The sequence below is a fragment of the Lampetra fluviatilis genome, chromosome 14 (genome assembly GCF_964198595.1).
Source record: "Lampetra fluviatilis chromosome 14, kcLamFluv1.1, whole genome shotgun sequence".
Lineage (NCBI taxonomy): Eukaryota > Metazoa > Chordata > Hyperoartia > Petromyzontiformes > Petromyzontidae > Lampetra > Lampetra fluviatilis.
In genome coordinates, this window is record NC_136288.1 from 8,150,271 (window position 1) to 8,168,950 (window position 18,680).

Consider the following 18,680-nt stretch of genomic DNA (forward strand, 5'->3'; position numbering starts at 1 on the left):
GTAACTACGTGTGTGTGTGTAACTACGTGCGTGTGTGCGCGTGTGTGTAACTACGTGCGTGTGTGTGTGCGCGTGTGTGTAACTACGTGCGTGTGTGTGTGCGCGTATGTGACTGTGTACGTGCGTTTCTTGTGTGTCTATGTAGGTATGGTGTGTATCCTATGCATATGTATTTGTAGATCTATGCCTGTGCAAGTGTAAATACGCACGTGGGTGTATCTGTTTCGCGTGCCGTGCCGGTCTTCATAGGTACTTGCTAACAGCACTTCCCCCCCCCCAATAATATGTTAAGGTTATACGGGGGATCTTTGTCTTTGTATCTGTTCATGTCCAAGTCTTTTGTGTCTGCATGCTTGTGTGTCTATACCTGTGTGTGCATAGGTATCTGTGTCATTGTCTGTCGATGCCCGTGTGTGTGTGTCTGTGCCTATGCGTGTCTATGCATGTGTCCGTATATGCATGCATTTGTCTTTGCCTCAGTGTGTCCGTGCGAACGCGTGTCCACACGTTGAGCGTCTGCGTCTGTGCGGCGAGCAAGGTCTGCACCACAGACTGGCTCTGCCCGCCAGTGCAGTGTGTAACGTGCGCCCTGCCGACGCCAGATATTTATGAATGAAGTCCACTTCACTCAGAGGGAACGCATCTCTCGCTCTGAGAAAAGCGCGTGGCCGCGTTTAACAATGAAGCACCGAGGCGGGTTTACGACGCCGGCCGGCGTCTGGCGAAGCGCTTGCGATGGAAGCGGCGGCAGTAAAGTCCCCGTGACCGCTCTGCAATATACTTTTTTGTGTGGCGTTGTAATTCAGCTGCGTGCTTATTGCCGCTTCTACGACGAGCATAACCGACATTGGAATATTCGCCGCCGTGCGTAAACAACAATTAGACCGGATGCAGACTGTTTTACCACTCAACATTATAAACTGACGAATATAGCAAATCGACTGCTCCCGCTTTCTCTCTCTCTGTACAAGTCATCCAGAATGCACCATTGTAATTTGTTCCCAAGGAGCAGGCTATACCGGCAGTTGTATAAACAAAAGTGCAAATACACGCATAATTTGCGCAATAAAATAATCAAGGCTTCTAAATAATAAACAAGCACGCAGTGCATATGTACAGCAGACCATTGCATTTGTTCCCAACCGTGGGGAGGTGGAATCGTTATTCTCTCTCTCTCCCGCCGTGGGAACGTGGAATTTCCACCGCTGACTCAGCGCCACCAAGGAGGATGGGCGCTGCTCGTTACGAGCCGAGAGGTCGCGCTCCAAGTGAGCGCGTGGCGTCTCCCAGGACCCTTCGCTTGGCAGTCGGATTGTCCGCATGCGATCAACCCCCGTTCGTGGGAGAACGGCATTTGAAGGGGGCCACCTTGTGGCGATCAGTGTCGAGTCTGGGTAGTGCATGCTGATGGGTTCTATTCGTTATTGAATATGGCAATACGTCCAGGAGCTGCGTGCCGACCAATTGTCGAGATCTGCTAGCCGCGGCGTGAGTGGGCTTCAGGACGACTACAGTGGCTTGGGTTGCATGGCCAACAATCGCACTGCTGTGGCTCGTCTTTAAAGTTCCATTCATGGTGCGGTTGATTTTTACACCCGGCGTGTTCTCGGAATGTTAAATCCAGGAGGTGCGATATTTGGGTCTCTAACGTGTTTTTTGTTTTTATTGGATGTATGGACAACCATACACGCCATGCAGGTTATCATAGCTATGACGGCTGCGTAGCTGCGTTGTGTGCAGTAGACGGCAGTGCAGCAAAACCCATTGTTGCACTGCACCTCTATGCACCCGCGTCTATGCCTCCCCTCTTCACCAGACTCTGTTAAGCACCAGCATTTGTTTAATCACGCAAACTCTGTTCCGGTGTTGACCTTTCAGGCTCATCAGCATTCAGTGGCAATGATGGCCGTGGTAAAGTGGTTCCAGAATGAATGCGTTTGAAGAGACGATGCAGATTGGGAACATTCGTCTGAAATGGCAATATGCCAATAAACTAAATATATGATCGGTATTGCGCGACAATACGGAGCGGAAATACTATTATCAATTTAACACTCAAGCTCTTAAAAGTAACGTGAAAGTAACGTACCACGATCCTTGTATATGGCAAAGTAATCTCTTTGCGAATGTATTCACTTTGTTAAACTGCCTTTTTATAATTAATACATTAACACGTACACATTTTCTTTGGGTCTTTCGGTAAAGTCACGGAGATAGGTTCAAAGAAGATTTTTTTTAAAATACAAAAAACCACGACGTTTCGAAAGTAACACAAGCGATCGTCACCAGTTCGTCATCAGTTCGTCATGAGTATTAAAATATTTTCGTTAAACCTATGTCAGTGACTTTACCGAAAGGCCCCAAAAATATGAATTCCTGTAGTCACGAAAGCTTTAAGCCACCTACACATTTGATAACACTTAATGATTGACATGCAAATTAACATAGCATGGTATTTTGTATTGGAAGACGTCGACGTTTGCAGCTTCTTCACGAAGGCCAGTCAGCCGACAAGTCAAGATATACTTCATCTTAGCAAAGTACAAATCATAACTAAACCATAACTTTAAAACTTACCACTCGTCATGTGGACGTCAAGTTGGAGATGACAGCGCTATACTGACTATAGGATTTAAACTAAGAGATTACAGCGCTACACTGAAATATTTCACCTAGAGGTGACAGCACTATAGAGACTGTAGGATTCATCATCCTGCGAGATTACACGAGTATACCGACTGTAGGTTTTAACCTCGGAGTTTGCAGCGCCATGCTGACTGAAGGCTCCGTATGGTCATCGGTTCACATTGGCTGCTGCTGTCTCGACCCCACCGTTAACCCATGCTGCATTCTGACGTCACCCCCCCCCCCCCCCCCGTTTATCTCTCTTCAATAATCTATACATGCTCAATAACTAAATCGCAAGTAGCAATCAACCGGCACTTTGTGACGCCAATCTGATAACGGCACTGATAACGCGGTAAGGGGGCATCCGTTGAGTAGGTACGCAAAAATATGTCAAAACTTGACCCCTCCACCCCTCCCTGTACGCACGGTTACTTTTTACACCCCCCCCCCCCACCTGCGTACGTTCGCCTGACATACCCCCCCCCCCGAATCCTATAGAACGGACGATATTTAATCTACGCAGAAACGATCAAGGGTTAATAACATTAACGTCTTTAAGCAAACAGATAGTCCACCGCCGGCTGCATTAAAGAATTAAGTTGCGTACATTGGCCACTTATTTTGCTGAGCTGCGTGATAGCTGCAGTCAAGGGCACGGTGGCACACGAAGTGACACCTCTCCCACAGTCCCACTTCTCCCGGTAGTACTTGTTGTCTCACAGCTGAAGACACTGAACTGTGGCTCATTTGAAGGCCAATGTAGACAAATTATTATCGAGGCTTCAACCCCCCCCCCGTTTCCTATGCGTATGTACATTGTCAGTAGACCCCCCCATACACAAGCGTACGCATTTGAGTTAACTTTCCTCCCCCCTCCATGCGTACGTACTAAATGGACGGCCCCTAATACATGAGCTCATCCTCTAGACACCGTTAGTAGCATCATTGCAGTCACGTGTTTGAGTGCTTGTAACGCCTGACTCTCCGGCGACGAGATATAATTCCCCTGGTAACCCTTCAATATATTTCGCTCGGTCAATATCCTTGGAAGTTACATAACCATGTGAAATCCGGATAAAGCGATGACTGCAATCACGTGCACTCTCCATCATATTTAATAACAGCGCCACGCCAAAGTGTGATACCGGAGTCACGTCATAAGTGTTCATTCACAACTCAATTAGCTATCGGAAAGAAGCCAACCACCTACCGTTGCCAGGGAATGGCCCAGGAAGATGACACTCCAGATAATATTTTGGAGCCAAGTCAAGAGACGTCTTATGCAACGAATACCATTCGATAGTGTATTGAATATGAATCAACTCATTCCTCCGCGGAGTCAGAGGTGGGCTCAGCCAAAATAGAAACGCTGAAGGTTTGCAGTTTTGAGCAATCGTGGGACACTGGCCAGGAGTCGATGCCGTGACCTCAGCAACGCAGCTCCACAGTGCTCTCACGCTCATTATGCACCGCCCTGGGCAAATAATAAAGCGCACTTTAAGCCACATCTATATTTCAAAAGATGCTTTCATAATCATCAGCAGCGTGATCATTCCACTGCTGAATAAAGGCCTCGTCGCAGCCGTCGCCACCCTACACGGTCCTGCGATGTGAGTTTTCGCCCGGGATCTGCACGCGATTTGATTCCATCACTTCGTCTCCGCGGTGGACGCGTTCCCTCCCTTGGCTGCCAACGTCTCCGTCATTATTCTCGATCACCGGCCGTTATCGCTTGTGTAGCGACATCTCCTGCACAAGGCCGAATTGAACTGAAACTAAACAATGTTTTATTTTTTATTCTACCAGATAAGGCCCACTGAAGCGACCTGGTCATAAATGATAGCTCAACGAAGTGGCTTATCATGTGGACATTTATAGTAGCCAAACACTCTAAACACATGTTTCTAAAACGTGGAGAGGAAAACCGGAGGACCCGGAAAAAAATCCACGCGACAACAGGCATGCATTCTCCAAATATACAGCCATCAGAGTCGGGATCGGGATCGGGATCGAACTCACGACCTCCTGTATACCAGGCGAGGTAGTTAACATCTCGCCACCGTGGTGCCCACCACGTCTGTAAGTCAGAACAATGTCTGTAATCTGCGAAATTCTGGAATCGATTGTGTTCCTCTCTCTGCCTTTCAATGCAATTCCAGGCAGCCACTCGTTATACTATGTTGAGCACCCTTTAAGTTGTTGTTGTTCAACGTCCCTAGTTTACTGCTTTGTGAGAATGTAAATGCCCGGGACGCAGTGCCGGATTATCCTAGCAGCAAAGGTAGCCACAGATGCTACGGGCCCCGCACTTTCAAGGGCCCCGCGCAAAGTGCTTTCAAGCTATCAATTCCGATTCAGTGATTCTACACTTGCTCTATTACTATAGTACTATACCGCTTTCGACTTTCATGAACGACTGGGTGTTTAAGGTGAGCGATTTGTCGTATTATCTGTCTGTATAGAAATTGAAAAAATATATACAATTACTTTACTATGCAAGTAAAAAATGTATGCGTTTTAATATTTACGTGTTTTTATTTATTTCGGGCCTCTTTATAACATATGTGTACAGCAGAGGTGGGACAAAGTCATTGTTATGCAAGTCCAAGTCGAGTCGCAAGTCATCAAATTCATGTCTCGAGTCTGACTCGAGTCCAAGTCACATGACTCGAGTCCACATCTCATAGGTGGGACAAAGTCATTGTTATGCAAGTCCAAGTCGAGTCGCAAGTCATCAAATTCATGACTCGAGTCTGACTCGAGTCCAAGTCACATGACTCGAGTCCACACCTCTGGTGTACAGGCCCTCACTCGCTTAATCCGGCACTGTCGGGACGAATGACGCGACGCGCATTTAAATGAGCGAAATATGAAACCATATCATAAAAGTTTTGCTGGCTGGCTGGTTGGCTGGCTGTCTGGCTGGCTGAAGGGAGGGAGGGAGGGCGGGCGAGAGGGAGAGGGGGTCACGTGCAAATGACGCGCGGGTTGCGAGTGTTAAACAACATAAAGAATAGCACGGCGTATACAATCACAATGCTGCCCGTCATGTACTTGGTCGTAAAAATGCATTGTCACTCCACTGCTCGCATTGCTTCGTGAACCCGCGTCGATAACAATGGGCGAAGCTCGTCGCATCTTCGCAAATGCCCGGGGCTGGCGACTTTCCCTGGAGCGCTTGCGAATGAAGCGAGCTCCCTTCATTGTGCCCACACTACTCACGGAGACATTCATTAGACAAATATACTAATAATAATAATTCAATTAAACAATGACATATCCCCCGTGCAAGCCTTTAACAGACTGTTTGGTCAAGTGCAGTTAACGAGCAACTTTGAAGTCCGGCACGGCGCACGAGGCGCGTGGGTAGCCAGCACCACGCCCGACTGCCTGTGTCTCCCCAGTGCTGATGTTTACACACCGCGCCAGGTACTCGTGTAAGGCTGAAGTCGACCGAGACGAGGCCCAGAATCGTCAATTGGGTGTTGGCCGTGAGCGAGAATCTAACTCGGGTGGGTCGGGATCGCAGCGCGGTGCTCTACACGGCGCGTTCACAGCTGCGCCACCGCTCCCCAAAATCAAGCACGCAAATCGGACGCACGCACACCTGCGGAAGATCCACCAGCAGCTTGACGCGCTGTAACAACAACAACAACAAAAACCACGGGCGCGCAATGAGAAGGAGCCGCCACCTGGCGGGTGGCAATAACTCACCTGCACAAAAGCGCGCGGTGAATTATGCAAGCGGGACACGTGTTGGCTAATTTGCCACTGAGCGCCACGCTCACTTCGGGGGTGTCGTTTCACCAGGCAGTAAATTGCGAGCGTGGTTAAGCCAAAGTTTCTCCCGCCATGGCAATTCGATCGGCGCTGGAATCAGTTCATAAACTATTAACAGCATGGAACGCTTGAATATATATATATATGACGGTGGTGTTTTACCACGGCAATCGTGAGGTCAAGCGTGGAGCAATTATCGTTATAGTTAAGCATTATAATTTTATGAGGGTCGGTAAAAAGTCATGTGTCGTGGATAGATTGGCCCATCACACGAATGTGGAATTGCCATTCGTGGCTCAGAGCCACAATAGTTTGCAACACTCGTCTTGAGTAAGGGAACACGCGCTGGCCAGTTGAATTCATCTTCTGGATGAGAGTTCGGATTAGGGGGTGATGATGCCGTTGACTTTCGGGTTCTATTGCATTGGGGCGGACACGAACCAGCCCCGACGATTCGATTAATTGTTGCGAGTCCGAGCAACATTGCTGCTCGATGCAGTCTCTAACTTTTCGGGCAAATTTTAATCGCCTATTTTGTATCGTTTCTCGTTTTCGCCGTCTCGTTTTCACGCGCACACTTTTGTACACTTCGTCAGCATACGTGCACAAAAATATACCTCGGTATTTTTTGGAGCAATTGCACACGTTGTAAATAATTCATTAATCGATTGAACAAAACTTTCTCACAATCATAACGTGAACATGTAAAGTCATGTTGTCAATCCACTGCTGGAAGAGAGCCTCCCCACGCTTTGCGTGATCGTGGGATTAGTTTGACTATACTTCACCATACTCTTTGGTTCTTTCGGTAAAGTCACGTAGTTAGAAATGAAATAAAACAAATCACGACGTTTCGATCGCAACACAATCGGTCGTCACCAGGCAAAGGAGTCAGCCTCTAAAGGCAAACTGTTTATAAGGGTTTGGGAATGGGCTTAGCCTAAGTGCACCAACAACAACAGCAGAAGCATGGGCGGTGCAGAGTGCCAATGCAGCAACAATGCCAATGCAAAAACAATGCCAATGCAGCAACAATGCCAATGCAGCAGCAATGCCAAAAGCTGGGGATGCGGGGGGGAACTTAACTCGGAAAAATATACTCGTACTCGGCAGATATGATGGAACAACTATAAACACTTATTTTATTTCTAACTACGTGACTTTACCGAAAGAACCAAAGAGTATGGAATCCTGCAGTCACGAAAGCTTCAAATCAAGATTATACTTCACCACTCTGGTCAGGTCGAGTTGCTGAAGACAGTGATGTGTATATGTGTATATATCGCCGTCTTCAAATCAACTGATAAGCCACTAAATGAGCCTAATGCTGCCAACCTGCGTGGTATGATCATAGTTAATGCATCAGCGGGCTTGATGATTCTGCCGAGTATTGGTATTGATGAATGACTGGGGCGTGAGCATTTAATCATCGTCCCATCAGCGGCACAATCAGTTTATCAGCAGTGCGAACAGCCGTTCCCCATTCCGCGTAAATAAAGTCACATGGCCAAGGCAACCTTTTATCTTGGTTGGGTGGAGGCGGTTACCTCACAGTGTTTTAGCCGAGCCCCTTAGGTGTTGTTCCTTTGCTAAGGGATGCGCAGATTTGTGAACAACTAAGGGGGGGGGATTTGTCGTGCGAAATACGATGTCTAATGCCAATGCGTTCTTCTGGTAAGTCGGTCCGAAACAATCGTGCGCATCCTAATGCTGAAAAACGCGTTATTAACTGAAACGTGACATTTGGGATATATGTCTGTTGAATGCCGTGGTAAATAATACATGCGTACCGATGCAAGTCGTCTCCACGTTAATCTGTGCGTTCTAGTTGGTCCATAAGTCGTATGTACCTTACCAAGCAACGTTTGAAAATAACTTTTTTTTTCTCAAAAGCCGGCAACTTTTTTCGTAATAGTTTCGGCTTTGAGTCTCAAGCAGTATTGGTGGGAGTGACGACCGTGGTGCAATGTCCTTTAGATGCTGCTTGTCTACCACTGCCAACATAATCCCTTGTGCAATGCTGTGTGTTATTACGCAACATATTGAGCTGACGTTTAAAGCGATGGCTTGTGGTGTGCGTTTTTTTTATGGTTCCATACGGCATGTGTTGAACTCCGAAATCTACTATCGCGTAAAATCATCGCTCCATCAATTACCAGAATATTTTCCGGGTTCACTGGTCGACTGGTGTGGACATGACTAGGATTAGCCACGGGCATCTGGTGAGAGGTAATACTCCATCTGGTGGCGTGCCGGGTGCCGACCTGTTTTCCTGGTCTTTGATCCGACTAGAAGCGGAAAAAAAAATCCCTTTGCCCAATCCACTGCTGAAGGAGAGCCTCCCGACGGACACGTCGTGGGGCACTTTGACCTCCGATTAGCACAGTTTCACTACGTACGGTGTGAAGAAAGTGGCAAATGCATATAACGTGAGCGTTATTTGTCCATACTTGACCACGCTGGTCACAGTTGTGGGTGTCTGTGAAGGTGGGGAGGGGCACGAGATGGTCTTAGCTCCAGCGCCACGTGTGTGTAAGACGACAAATTTATATTGTCTCTCGCTATTGTCCTGGTAGAATCGCTAGAATCGCTTATCGATTGCTTGAAAATGAGCTGCAAAAGCCAGGAAACATCTCTAGGTGAGGCATTGTTTGACCGAACACTTTTACGTAGTTGCACTGTGGCCTATCACCTGTAATAGCGCGATTGCAATTTGTATTCCAATCTCCCAAGTTTGTTTACAGCCAATAGCTTAACAATATATCGATGTGTGATGTGATCTTGCATAAGAGAATTGATGACACATGTCGTATAACAACTATAATTGCAGGCATCGAATCCTACGTAGGTGATACCAATATGAACATGCGTTATCTATTACACTTTTATTGAACGCAAGGCAACTCTTTAGCCAAATGCTCTACATGTGTGCTACGTAACTTTCTGGGATTTTGCGACCGGCTGTGATTAATCACAGCCTGACCATGGCTCGTACTTAAGACGTCTATCTTGCTTGCTACTCTCAATTGGCACCATTTTAGGGTGACCCTTAAAGTTCCAGATTGAGCTGTATTTTGCTCTGGTGCTGTGATTTCGAGGAAAGATTCACAATCTGGTTGTAAGTTGAAATTCTGGTCGGTGTTAAACTCGGCCCATTTTCTCAGTTTTGAAGCCAGACGCAATCGTCCTGTATACTCTTCCATAAAATGTGAATTTTCCGTGAGGCATAAACATCGATCAACAGAACTGCCCAACGCTTTTATTGTGGACTTTTTGTAGCATAAAGTGCTAAATGAACAGTGGTGTTGCTTAGACTTTAGTGTCAGAAAATAACACGTAAATGTTACTAGTTTACTTTATTTCGGTAAAATCTAAATGTTCGAAGACTGATCATGCACATAGATTGCACTTTAAATAGAAACGTTAATGTGTCTTGCTTAATACGTTTTAAAATAACCCATGTAGCGAGTCCATCTGTGTGGCCAAATATAGTTGAGGTTTAAGTGTAGACGTATGACTGCGTTTGTATGACAAACTGCGCAACGCTTGACAATCAACCGACTCTTCCTAGTGTACAATAAATACTGTAGCCTGGGACTACATGCAAGTATTGCTTTTTCTGAATATACGGATTTTTATCAATTCATTCTAAATGAATTTTAAAATTAGCCATGCGTAACGGAAAAAATAGACTGCACATTAACCTAATCTTTAATGTCTTCGTGCTCGATGCAATTTTAACTTTTATACTTTATTAAATGGAAACAACAGTGATTGTCGCTATCATCCTCGCCTGGTATGCAGGAGGTCGGGGTTCAATCCCGAACCTGATGCCTGTATATTTGGAGTTTGCATGATCTTTCTCCCTGTGGTCGCATGGATTTTTTTCCCTCCGGGTCCTCCGGTTGTAGCCTCCATTTAGAAACGTGCGTCTTATATTATTTAGATTATTTTGCTCTAAGTTTCCACAAGCCATTTCGTTGAGCTATCATTTGTGGCCACGTCGCTTCTGCAAAATAAGCTAATAGCTCGGTGAGCTTTACCTGGTAAAATAAACAAGTTTAGGTGTTTGTGTCTATTTTAAAGTTACTTGCGGACCTTCCCTATACTATGCACTTCTATTGTGATTTTGCATGGTTTTGTAAAATTCTGATATCTTGCTGGACATCTGTGGGGGGGGGGGGGGGGGGATCGCTTAATAGCTCATCGGATTCCTCCAGTATAAATAAATATTCAGATTCTTGACTGTAAAAGGGTGCCCCCAGCGTTCGTCAAACAATTGACGAAGGCTGGGGGCACAGCCGGGGGGGGGGGGTGAGAGCGTGGGATTGGCCGTGGGATCGGAGAGGGTGCGGGCTGGAAAGGAAAACAAGTGGGGACGATTAGATGCAGCGCAAGGAACCTTAAATTAAACTTTATTTTTTATTTTATTTTACCAGGTTAAGGCCCACCGAGCTATGTAGCTATTTTATTTCAGAAGCGAGCAGAGCTGGCTGTCGCAAATGATGGCATCAACGGGAGTGGCTTATGTCAACATTTATTGCAGCCCAAATACGGAGGAGCTGGAGAACTCCACGTGATTTACGGGGAGAGACGGGCAAACTCCAAATATACAGCAGGCGTCAATGTCGGGATCGAACACAGGACCTCATGTATACCAGGCGAGGTAGTCTCGCCACCGTGGCACCCCATGATTGGTGGAGAGAGGATTGACAAACCTTCCAGAAGGTTCAGGGAAAAGGTATATCCAGTGAATCCTCAACTTATGAACGAGTTAGGTTCTAAAGGTTTGTTCGCAAGTTCTACTTTACTCGTCCATTCCAAACGTTGTATGGTGTGGATACTAAACACGGGGAATGACTTCAAAAGTTGTAGAAATCTCCTGTAGATGCCACCGCCGCCATCTATTGCACGGTGATTGAACTCGGTCCGAACAGGCAACTGGACATCCGGACAGGTTTGTTCGGATCTCTGAAAGTTCGTTAGTCGGATGTTTGTATGCAGAGGATTTCCTGTAAAGGCAGTGAGTGGATGTGCGAGCGTGGGTGCTCTGGGTAGGCGGCTTTCTACAAGTGGAGAGAGGGTTGGACAGGCCCCTGACCTGAAGTCTGCCTCCGTGTAGACTCCGTCACCTTGTCTCAACGGTCCGTGTTGTAATACAACCGCTTGAAATTAACTCTAAAATGTGCTCTAGGTGTGCAGTACGCATTTCACGTGGTGTATTTGAGTATTTCAAGCGTGGTTTAAGTTAATGTGTACGATGCGTCCATATGTTAACCGCATGTCCTGCTGTATTGGACACTACCCGAAGCTTCTCTCCGTTTCAGGCTGATGCCGCTGCTGCTGCTGGCAACTCGGTCCGCATTTGCTGAAGGGAATTCTTCTGGTAAAGTAACAGCTTGTTTATCAGAGAAAATGATGCATATTGTCGCCTGGCTTGCAGTTCAATTCATCTAGCCTAATTCTCTCCCGTCACTCCAGCAAATGGTGGCCGTGATTCAACTCTCGCCGTGAGCCTTGGTTTTATTGGAGGTTGCTCTGCTTTCCTTGACCTCTACAACTCACCACGAGTCCCTCTGAACGGGTGTCCTGCCTCTGCCGATTTAAGTCCACCCTTGATGAAGACTTTTCTTAACACAACTCGACTCGTGGTTTAAATTCGTGCTGTTTGCGTTGCTTTGTTATCTTTTCCAGCTGCACACTCAAGCAGTTCGTCTGGTTTTAAATATCAGCGTGGGAAGTCAAACAGCGTCACACTCATGGGGGGATAAATATTATTCCAATCATCGGGGATGTTCCACTTCAGGCCTTGGGTTCGGGAGATGAACGTCTCTTAATGCTCATTTGAAGATGCTGACATTTGCATGGCGCGGTTTCCACCGCATGTAGTAGGCCACTTTCCTCGTAACCGCACAGTTATGACAAATACTTCGTGACATGGAGTAACTCGCCGATGTTGATTATTATTATCCAATTCAAACCGGGAAATTCAAGAGCATTCTGCACGTGAAATGTGACCCTCGCCATGATTAAGCACGTGCCAATGTTATGAGCGCATGGGGGACAGGGACAATTTATCAAAAGCGGTTAATCATGACACCTGCCGACTATATAATGTTAGTTTCTACCAAATTCAGAGATTGCGTACTCACCCATGATGTAAACCTTGAAACGGTGTCCCGTGCCAGGTTGGACATCTGAAATAGCTTTAGAGCACATTGGATGCTCTTGGAATAAATACATATTTTGATTTCTGAAGCCCTCCCATCCTATATTTGATTGTTTTGACTAACTGAAATACCGTTTGGAGTGCAATTGTTTCCAATCGGTTTCTACCTCTGAGTTTTGCTGCCCCTGTTTATATATATATTTTCGCGCATGCTGTGGCGCTATGCCTGTACAGTGACATGCACTGCATGCTTTGGCAATTTGTGGGGGTTTTTTATGCTGACGTGGGACTGAATTTATTTCGACCTCCTTTAGCTCTTTACGTTTGTCTGGAAGGCACTCGCCTGTCGTACATCGTTGACCAAGATCGGCCCTTGAAAAACAATGCTTGTCCTTCTCAATGACTTCTACCCTGGTGAAGTCTCGGTGGGAATGAACGCGCATCTGGTGTCACTTGAGGCCCCGCTGCGCAACACTCGCGAAGATGCTTTGTTGGTGATTGTGTGAGCGGTGCCGTGTGCCCGCAGGAATCGTTGATTCGGCCTGTGATGGAAGCTTCATAGAAACATTCGTCAATGCCTCCTTCGTCAACGGCCGTTCCTGGAATGTCTCTGTGGAAGGTAATATTCGGGTTGGGGTGCAGTTTAACAACGGCGATGGTGTTTCGGAGGGGAAGAGGCACCAGGAAACAAAACAAAGCGCTCTCCCCTTGCATTGTTCTTGAGCTGTGTGCCAGGTTGTGTGTTGGCGTTGAGGTGTCGCAGTGGCGCTGTTGACACCCCCGACTGGTATGCAGGAGGGCTTGGGTTCGATCCCGACCCTGATTCTGCCTGTACTTGGCGTTCTGCCTGTACTTGGCGTTCTCCCTGTGGCCGGGTGACTTCTCCGGTCCCTCGGTTTTTCCCTCCATTTAAGAATCGACATGCGTTTTAGATTATTTGGCAGCTGTACATTTCCACGTAATAAGCCACTTTGTTGAGCTATCGCTGGTGACCAGGTCAAGCTACGTAACTCGGTGGTCCTCACATGGTAAAAATGTTGTTTTAATAATAATTCTTAACCACGAGCAGTTTATAATCCTACTTGCTTTCGCTACCTTGTTAAGCTGTCTCAGCCCAGCAGGTTCGGTTCTCAAGCACATAACATCTGCTTGGTCCTCCAACCCCACTTAGAATGCTGGGTTGCAGGCGTGCTTTGACCTCATGCGATCATTGGTTCATTGATGTAACCAAGCTGCTACTGCTGTCAGCATTGGTCCCATACGGTTATGATGATGCTACCGATTGTTGTTCCCCCCCCTTCCCACCCCCTGCCAGATCGGTCACAAGGCCTGCACCTCCTGACGCCGCGTTTTGCCACGCAGTGCGGCTACACGTTCCACACGAGCTACACTGGCACGCTGATATTGCGGGCCACCTTGACGAGCTGCCACGTGTACCAGCAGGTGCTCTGTTCGCCCCCCCCCCCCCCGCACTCTCCATTCGTTGTCTGGAAATGCATACACGTGGTGCCAGGGTCCAGAGGGTGGTGATGGTGAATGGATGCCCCAAGCTGATCACCGGGGGAGGGGGGAGGGGGTTAAAGAAAATCTGGTACCAGATGGTGAGCTACGGAGAGCAGATGTGGGAGATCTAAAAGGCAGTGACGCCAATGCCCATGATGACATATTGACCTTGAAGCAATATTACAAACTTTACCCATCAACCATGTATCGTGATGTCTTTGTAAGGTTACATGCTCTGTTTATGGTGTGCTTTCTTCTCATTGTACCAATCAGTCATGTAGGGAATCTAATAAGCATTCCTAGGTAGTGTTGTCATTGAGATTTCCATATTTCTATTCAGAATTTTGGATACTATCGATACATTTATCTGGTGGTTATGTGTTGTACTAAAAGCCCAGCTACCTGGGGTTCAACTTCTAAACAAGCATGACATCACTTTGTTTTTACTTGTCCTGTAACTTCCTGGGTTGAATTTGCCCAGAAATTTGTTGTAAAATAAGACTAGCATAAGGAAGTTGGAGATATGGTTCTGGTCACATTCTATTGGGTGTTTGTGAAAAGCACTTGCCCCAAGTGTGTAGTGGATGTATACATATAGCCGGACATTTATATCGATTTAAAACGTTTTCCACATTGGAGCGTTGCCATGTAAGCTAATCGTGTGTTGGTATTCGCTTAAATCTACACTGTTGACATTTAGCAATGGTGTACCTGTGACTATCATTCTGAGCAATGGTGCAGTGTTCCTCTATATTGGCAGTCTGGAAATAAAATACTGAAGTTGAATGGTGATTGATGTGAACGGACTTGGCAGTACACCGTTGCAGCATAACACACCGGTCCTCATAAAAGTCTAAAATCTAAATTTGAACCGACATTCATCTTCTGACTGCTTCAAGATCACGAGAACTGATTTTGATGCACGACCCACTATATATTTTCTGACCGGGGTTGTGAATCGGAAGAAAAAAAATAATTATTGAGGGGAAAAATAAGTGTTTTATTCCGTGCACCACCAGTATAAAGCCAATGTGTTCATTTAACTATTTGGCGAAACTGACGCTGTGAAATATCCTGGATATTGTCTATCGTCTAAGCAACCCTATTGTGGAGAGTCTTTAATCCAGCAGTGGGATGATAAAGGGTCTGTACATTACAAATATGACTTTAAAAAAAGTTGACCGTTAATATTGAATAAAAAAACACGTCTACTATTTATTATCTAACAAGCGACTCATTACAATGAACAAAAAAACGACGGTTTCCTGGCCAAATGTGTGCTCCTTATCTATCGCGTGCATTGTCTATGGACAAATCGGCCGGTGAACCTGCGGCTTGAGTAGCCGACCATCGAATAATCCAAAATGTTTTTGATCGGTGCACGTGATTTGGCAGATGCCCCCTCCTGCGGAGCAGCGTTTCAGTGTGTGCCCCCCCCCCCCTTCTCGATGTCATGCAGGGCTCTGACCAAGTGCTGAAAATGGTGTGGATTTTTTATCCCAAGAATCAGCTTGAAAACGTCTCTATTATTCCGTACACGACCAGATGCAGGACCAACTACGTCTGGGCTCAGCGTGAAATCCTGTGCGCAGAAAACTTCAGGGAGGTGTGGCCCCACCTTATTGTTTGCTGTATAGAATCGCTGTACATGCAGTACCCAACCACGCATATCCACTCTGACCAACTCTCCCACACCCATTGGACTTGATTTTAAGGTGTAGATTTTCATAAGTCTAACTTGTTAAAAAAACGTTGAATTTTTAATCTCACGTTCATTTACATGGCACCATTGGACCAACGTTGACCCAACGTGTCCCATGTTTACTGGGTGTCTGCCTTGACCAGTTAATCGCCCCCACCCATTAATGTGACAATGTCGCGTGCCAGGTCTGCCCTGGCTACAGAAAGCAAGTGACTGTCAGAGGCAGGCTTGGCGCTACAATCACTCGTCCAATCAACCCTTAATGTGGCTGCACAAGAGATCCGTAGCGCAATCTTTTACATGCTCCTGTCAGTTGACAAGCCACTAATTGCAAATTACTGTCGACTTGTAATTAACTGTTGGACGTTTTATGCTTATTTTTTTCAAATGAAACTTCTGGTGCAAACCAGTAATGTACACGACTTTATTCTTGACTTCTAAGTTTTTTCCCATTATTTTAAAGCAGTTTTGGACTTTTTGTGCTGGGTGTACCAAAGCTGCCTTGGCCTCTGTTCCCGGCAAGTTGGATGTGACCTTTGTGCTGGTACTGTCTAGTACAAGAATGCTGTGACTCTTGATCTTGCTTTCATTCGTAAATGTAATGTTGCTCTTTTTAGGTGTCGATCAGTAGGAGCTCTCCAAACATCCCAGACGTTGAAGTACAGCAAGATGATTTTGATATTAATATGGTGAGTTAATTTTAAGGACTGGTAGTAGCGGATGGGTCTACTGCGCAGCGGACATCGGATGTTGGTCCAAGGTTGTGTGTACTGGGTACTTTCCGTATGGCGTGACGGATAGCAACTTGTAATGTCTGTCCAAATTATTTTGAATTGTGTATTGTATAATTTCGTATCAAACTATACAATATAGAACTCTTATCAAAGTATCCTTGCCTGTAAGATGGGCAGTTTACTAGCATTTCAAGCAAACGTTACTGCTGGTGAGATGCTGTATGTCGAAACTGGTCCAGAATGTGCATCTCTTCACTAAATGCTCTGAAATTAAGCACTCTAAGAGGGCTTGTACAGCTAATTGGTGTGTATGAAATACGTTTTATGTGTAGAAGCAATATATGCAATAGGTGTCTACTTTATTCTGTACATAGTACTTGGCCAGGAAATTCCTTCAGTTGATTTAGTGGTAGAAAACTGAAATGCATTCGTTGACTTTTCGGCGCTTGGTGTTTTTTACCGTGGATGCACAATGCCGCTAGTTCCAGATTCACATGGCCGAGCTCTTTTGAATGTCCCCTCGTAAAGGTAGTGATCGAATATGTAATGCCACGAGATTCAATGTGGGCCATTGTTTTCAGATTAATACCAGCTTGTAACCCGTAGCACAATATAATTGTTGATGCCATGGTGGAGAATATAATTACCCAAAAAATAAGCAGACCATATATCTCTCGCTGTTCCTCCATTAAAATAATACTCTTACAACATGTCTTAAAGAAAGGGGTCCTTCTTCTTGGTTCTTTCGGTAAAGTCACGTAGAAGGGAAGTAATAAAATAATAAAAATAAAACGTTATAAAATAATTCTCACGACGTTTCGCCCACAACTCAAGCAGCCCGTCCTCAGGTGAAGACCAGGTCTGTCGGGGAGACCTGGTCTTCACCGGAGGATGGCTGCTTGCGTTGTGGCCGAAACGTCGTGAGAATTATTTTGTTATTTTTATTATTTTATTACTTCCCTTCTACGTGACTTTACCGAAAGAACCAAGAAGATGAATCCCTACAGTCACGAAAGCTTTAAATCGAAATTTAAAGGGGTCCTTGCCTTTAATCTCGGCAGTTTCACCAAAATTAGTCCAAGAAAGGCTGACGGCTGATGTGAGACTTTGTGAAACGGGTCCAGAGTTTGCGTGCGTTGAACCCATGCTGCTCTCCCAGAAGGCTTTGTCGTTGATGGAATGGTTAAAGTGTACGTTTATTTTTTTAGACCGATGTACGAAGGAGAGCCTTGCCTTATTAACCTCTGAGCATTAACACGACATTGGAGAATTTTCGTAGTGCCTTTTTACAGTTGTGATGTAACTTAAGTGTACTTGGTCAGTATAATACTTGCCAACTGGTTCCTAACGTGCGACATTTGCAACTCAAGGTGGTGATGCTAAGTAATGGAATGTGAATACATCATTTGGTGTTCCGTAATATAATGTATATGCAGACAATTGCAGGTTTGTAAAATTCTAGATTTGAAGCTTTCGTGACTGCAAGGAATCATCTTCTTAGGTTTTTTCGGTAAAGTCACGTAGGTAAAAACTTCAAAATGAATGAAAATAAAATAAAATAAAATAAAAAATCACTGATTTTTGATTTTATTTTATTTTATAAAAAATCACTGATTTTTTATTTTATTTTCATTCATTTTGATGTTTTTACCTACGTGACTTTACCGAAAAAACCTAAGAAGAGGTTTGTAAAAATGTGAGTTTTTCAGAGTCTTGGCAAATAAGATTGAATTGCCAACTGGGAGGAAGTTGCATTTGTGCCCTAAGATTGTTCCTGATCATGTAGAGTTATACTGCTGGTCCTGGGGACTGCCCATCACTCGTTCGAGCGTGAATGTACTTTGTATAATTTTACATTTTAAAATAAAATGTATTAACGTGTGTCCCCGTTGACCCTGCTTTAAATGTTTTTTGCAGATTATGAATACTGCTCAGGTTTGGAAGATTTTCTTCAGGTTAAACAATGGAAGCCGATTTGAAGTCGATATCCAGCAAGCTTTTCAAATGGGATACGCGGTCAACAGCTCTGACTCCAGAGTGGTTTTTCGATCGCCATACTTTACGAATGAAAGCTCTTCCATGATGGTAATGCAAACCGACAGCCGAAAAATGTCCTTGATTCTACTGCTTTGTCATCAAAGTAACCTTTTGCATCCGTAAATGA

The 18,680-nt window shown here is 45.4% G+C and overlaps 1 long non-coding RNA gene across 1 annotated transcript; it reads left to right on the forward strand.

Moving 5' to 3' along the window:
- Nucleotides 1–533: 533 nt before the first annotated feature.
- On the forward strand, nucleotides 534–13,159 carry LOC144935739 (uncharacterized). Its single transcript, XR_013637339.1, has 3 exons — nucleotides 534–573; nucleotides 11,736–11,794; nucleotides 13,104–13,159. It is a non-coding gene; the product is annotated as an uncharacterized LOC144935739 (long non-coding RNA).
- Nucleotides 13,160–18,680: the final 5,521 nt, after the last annotated feature.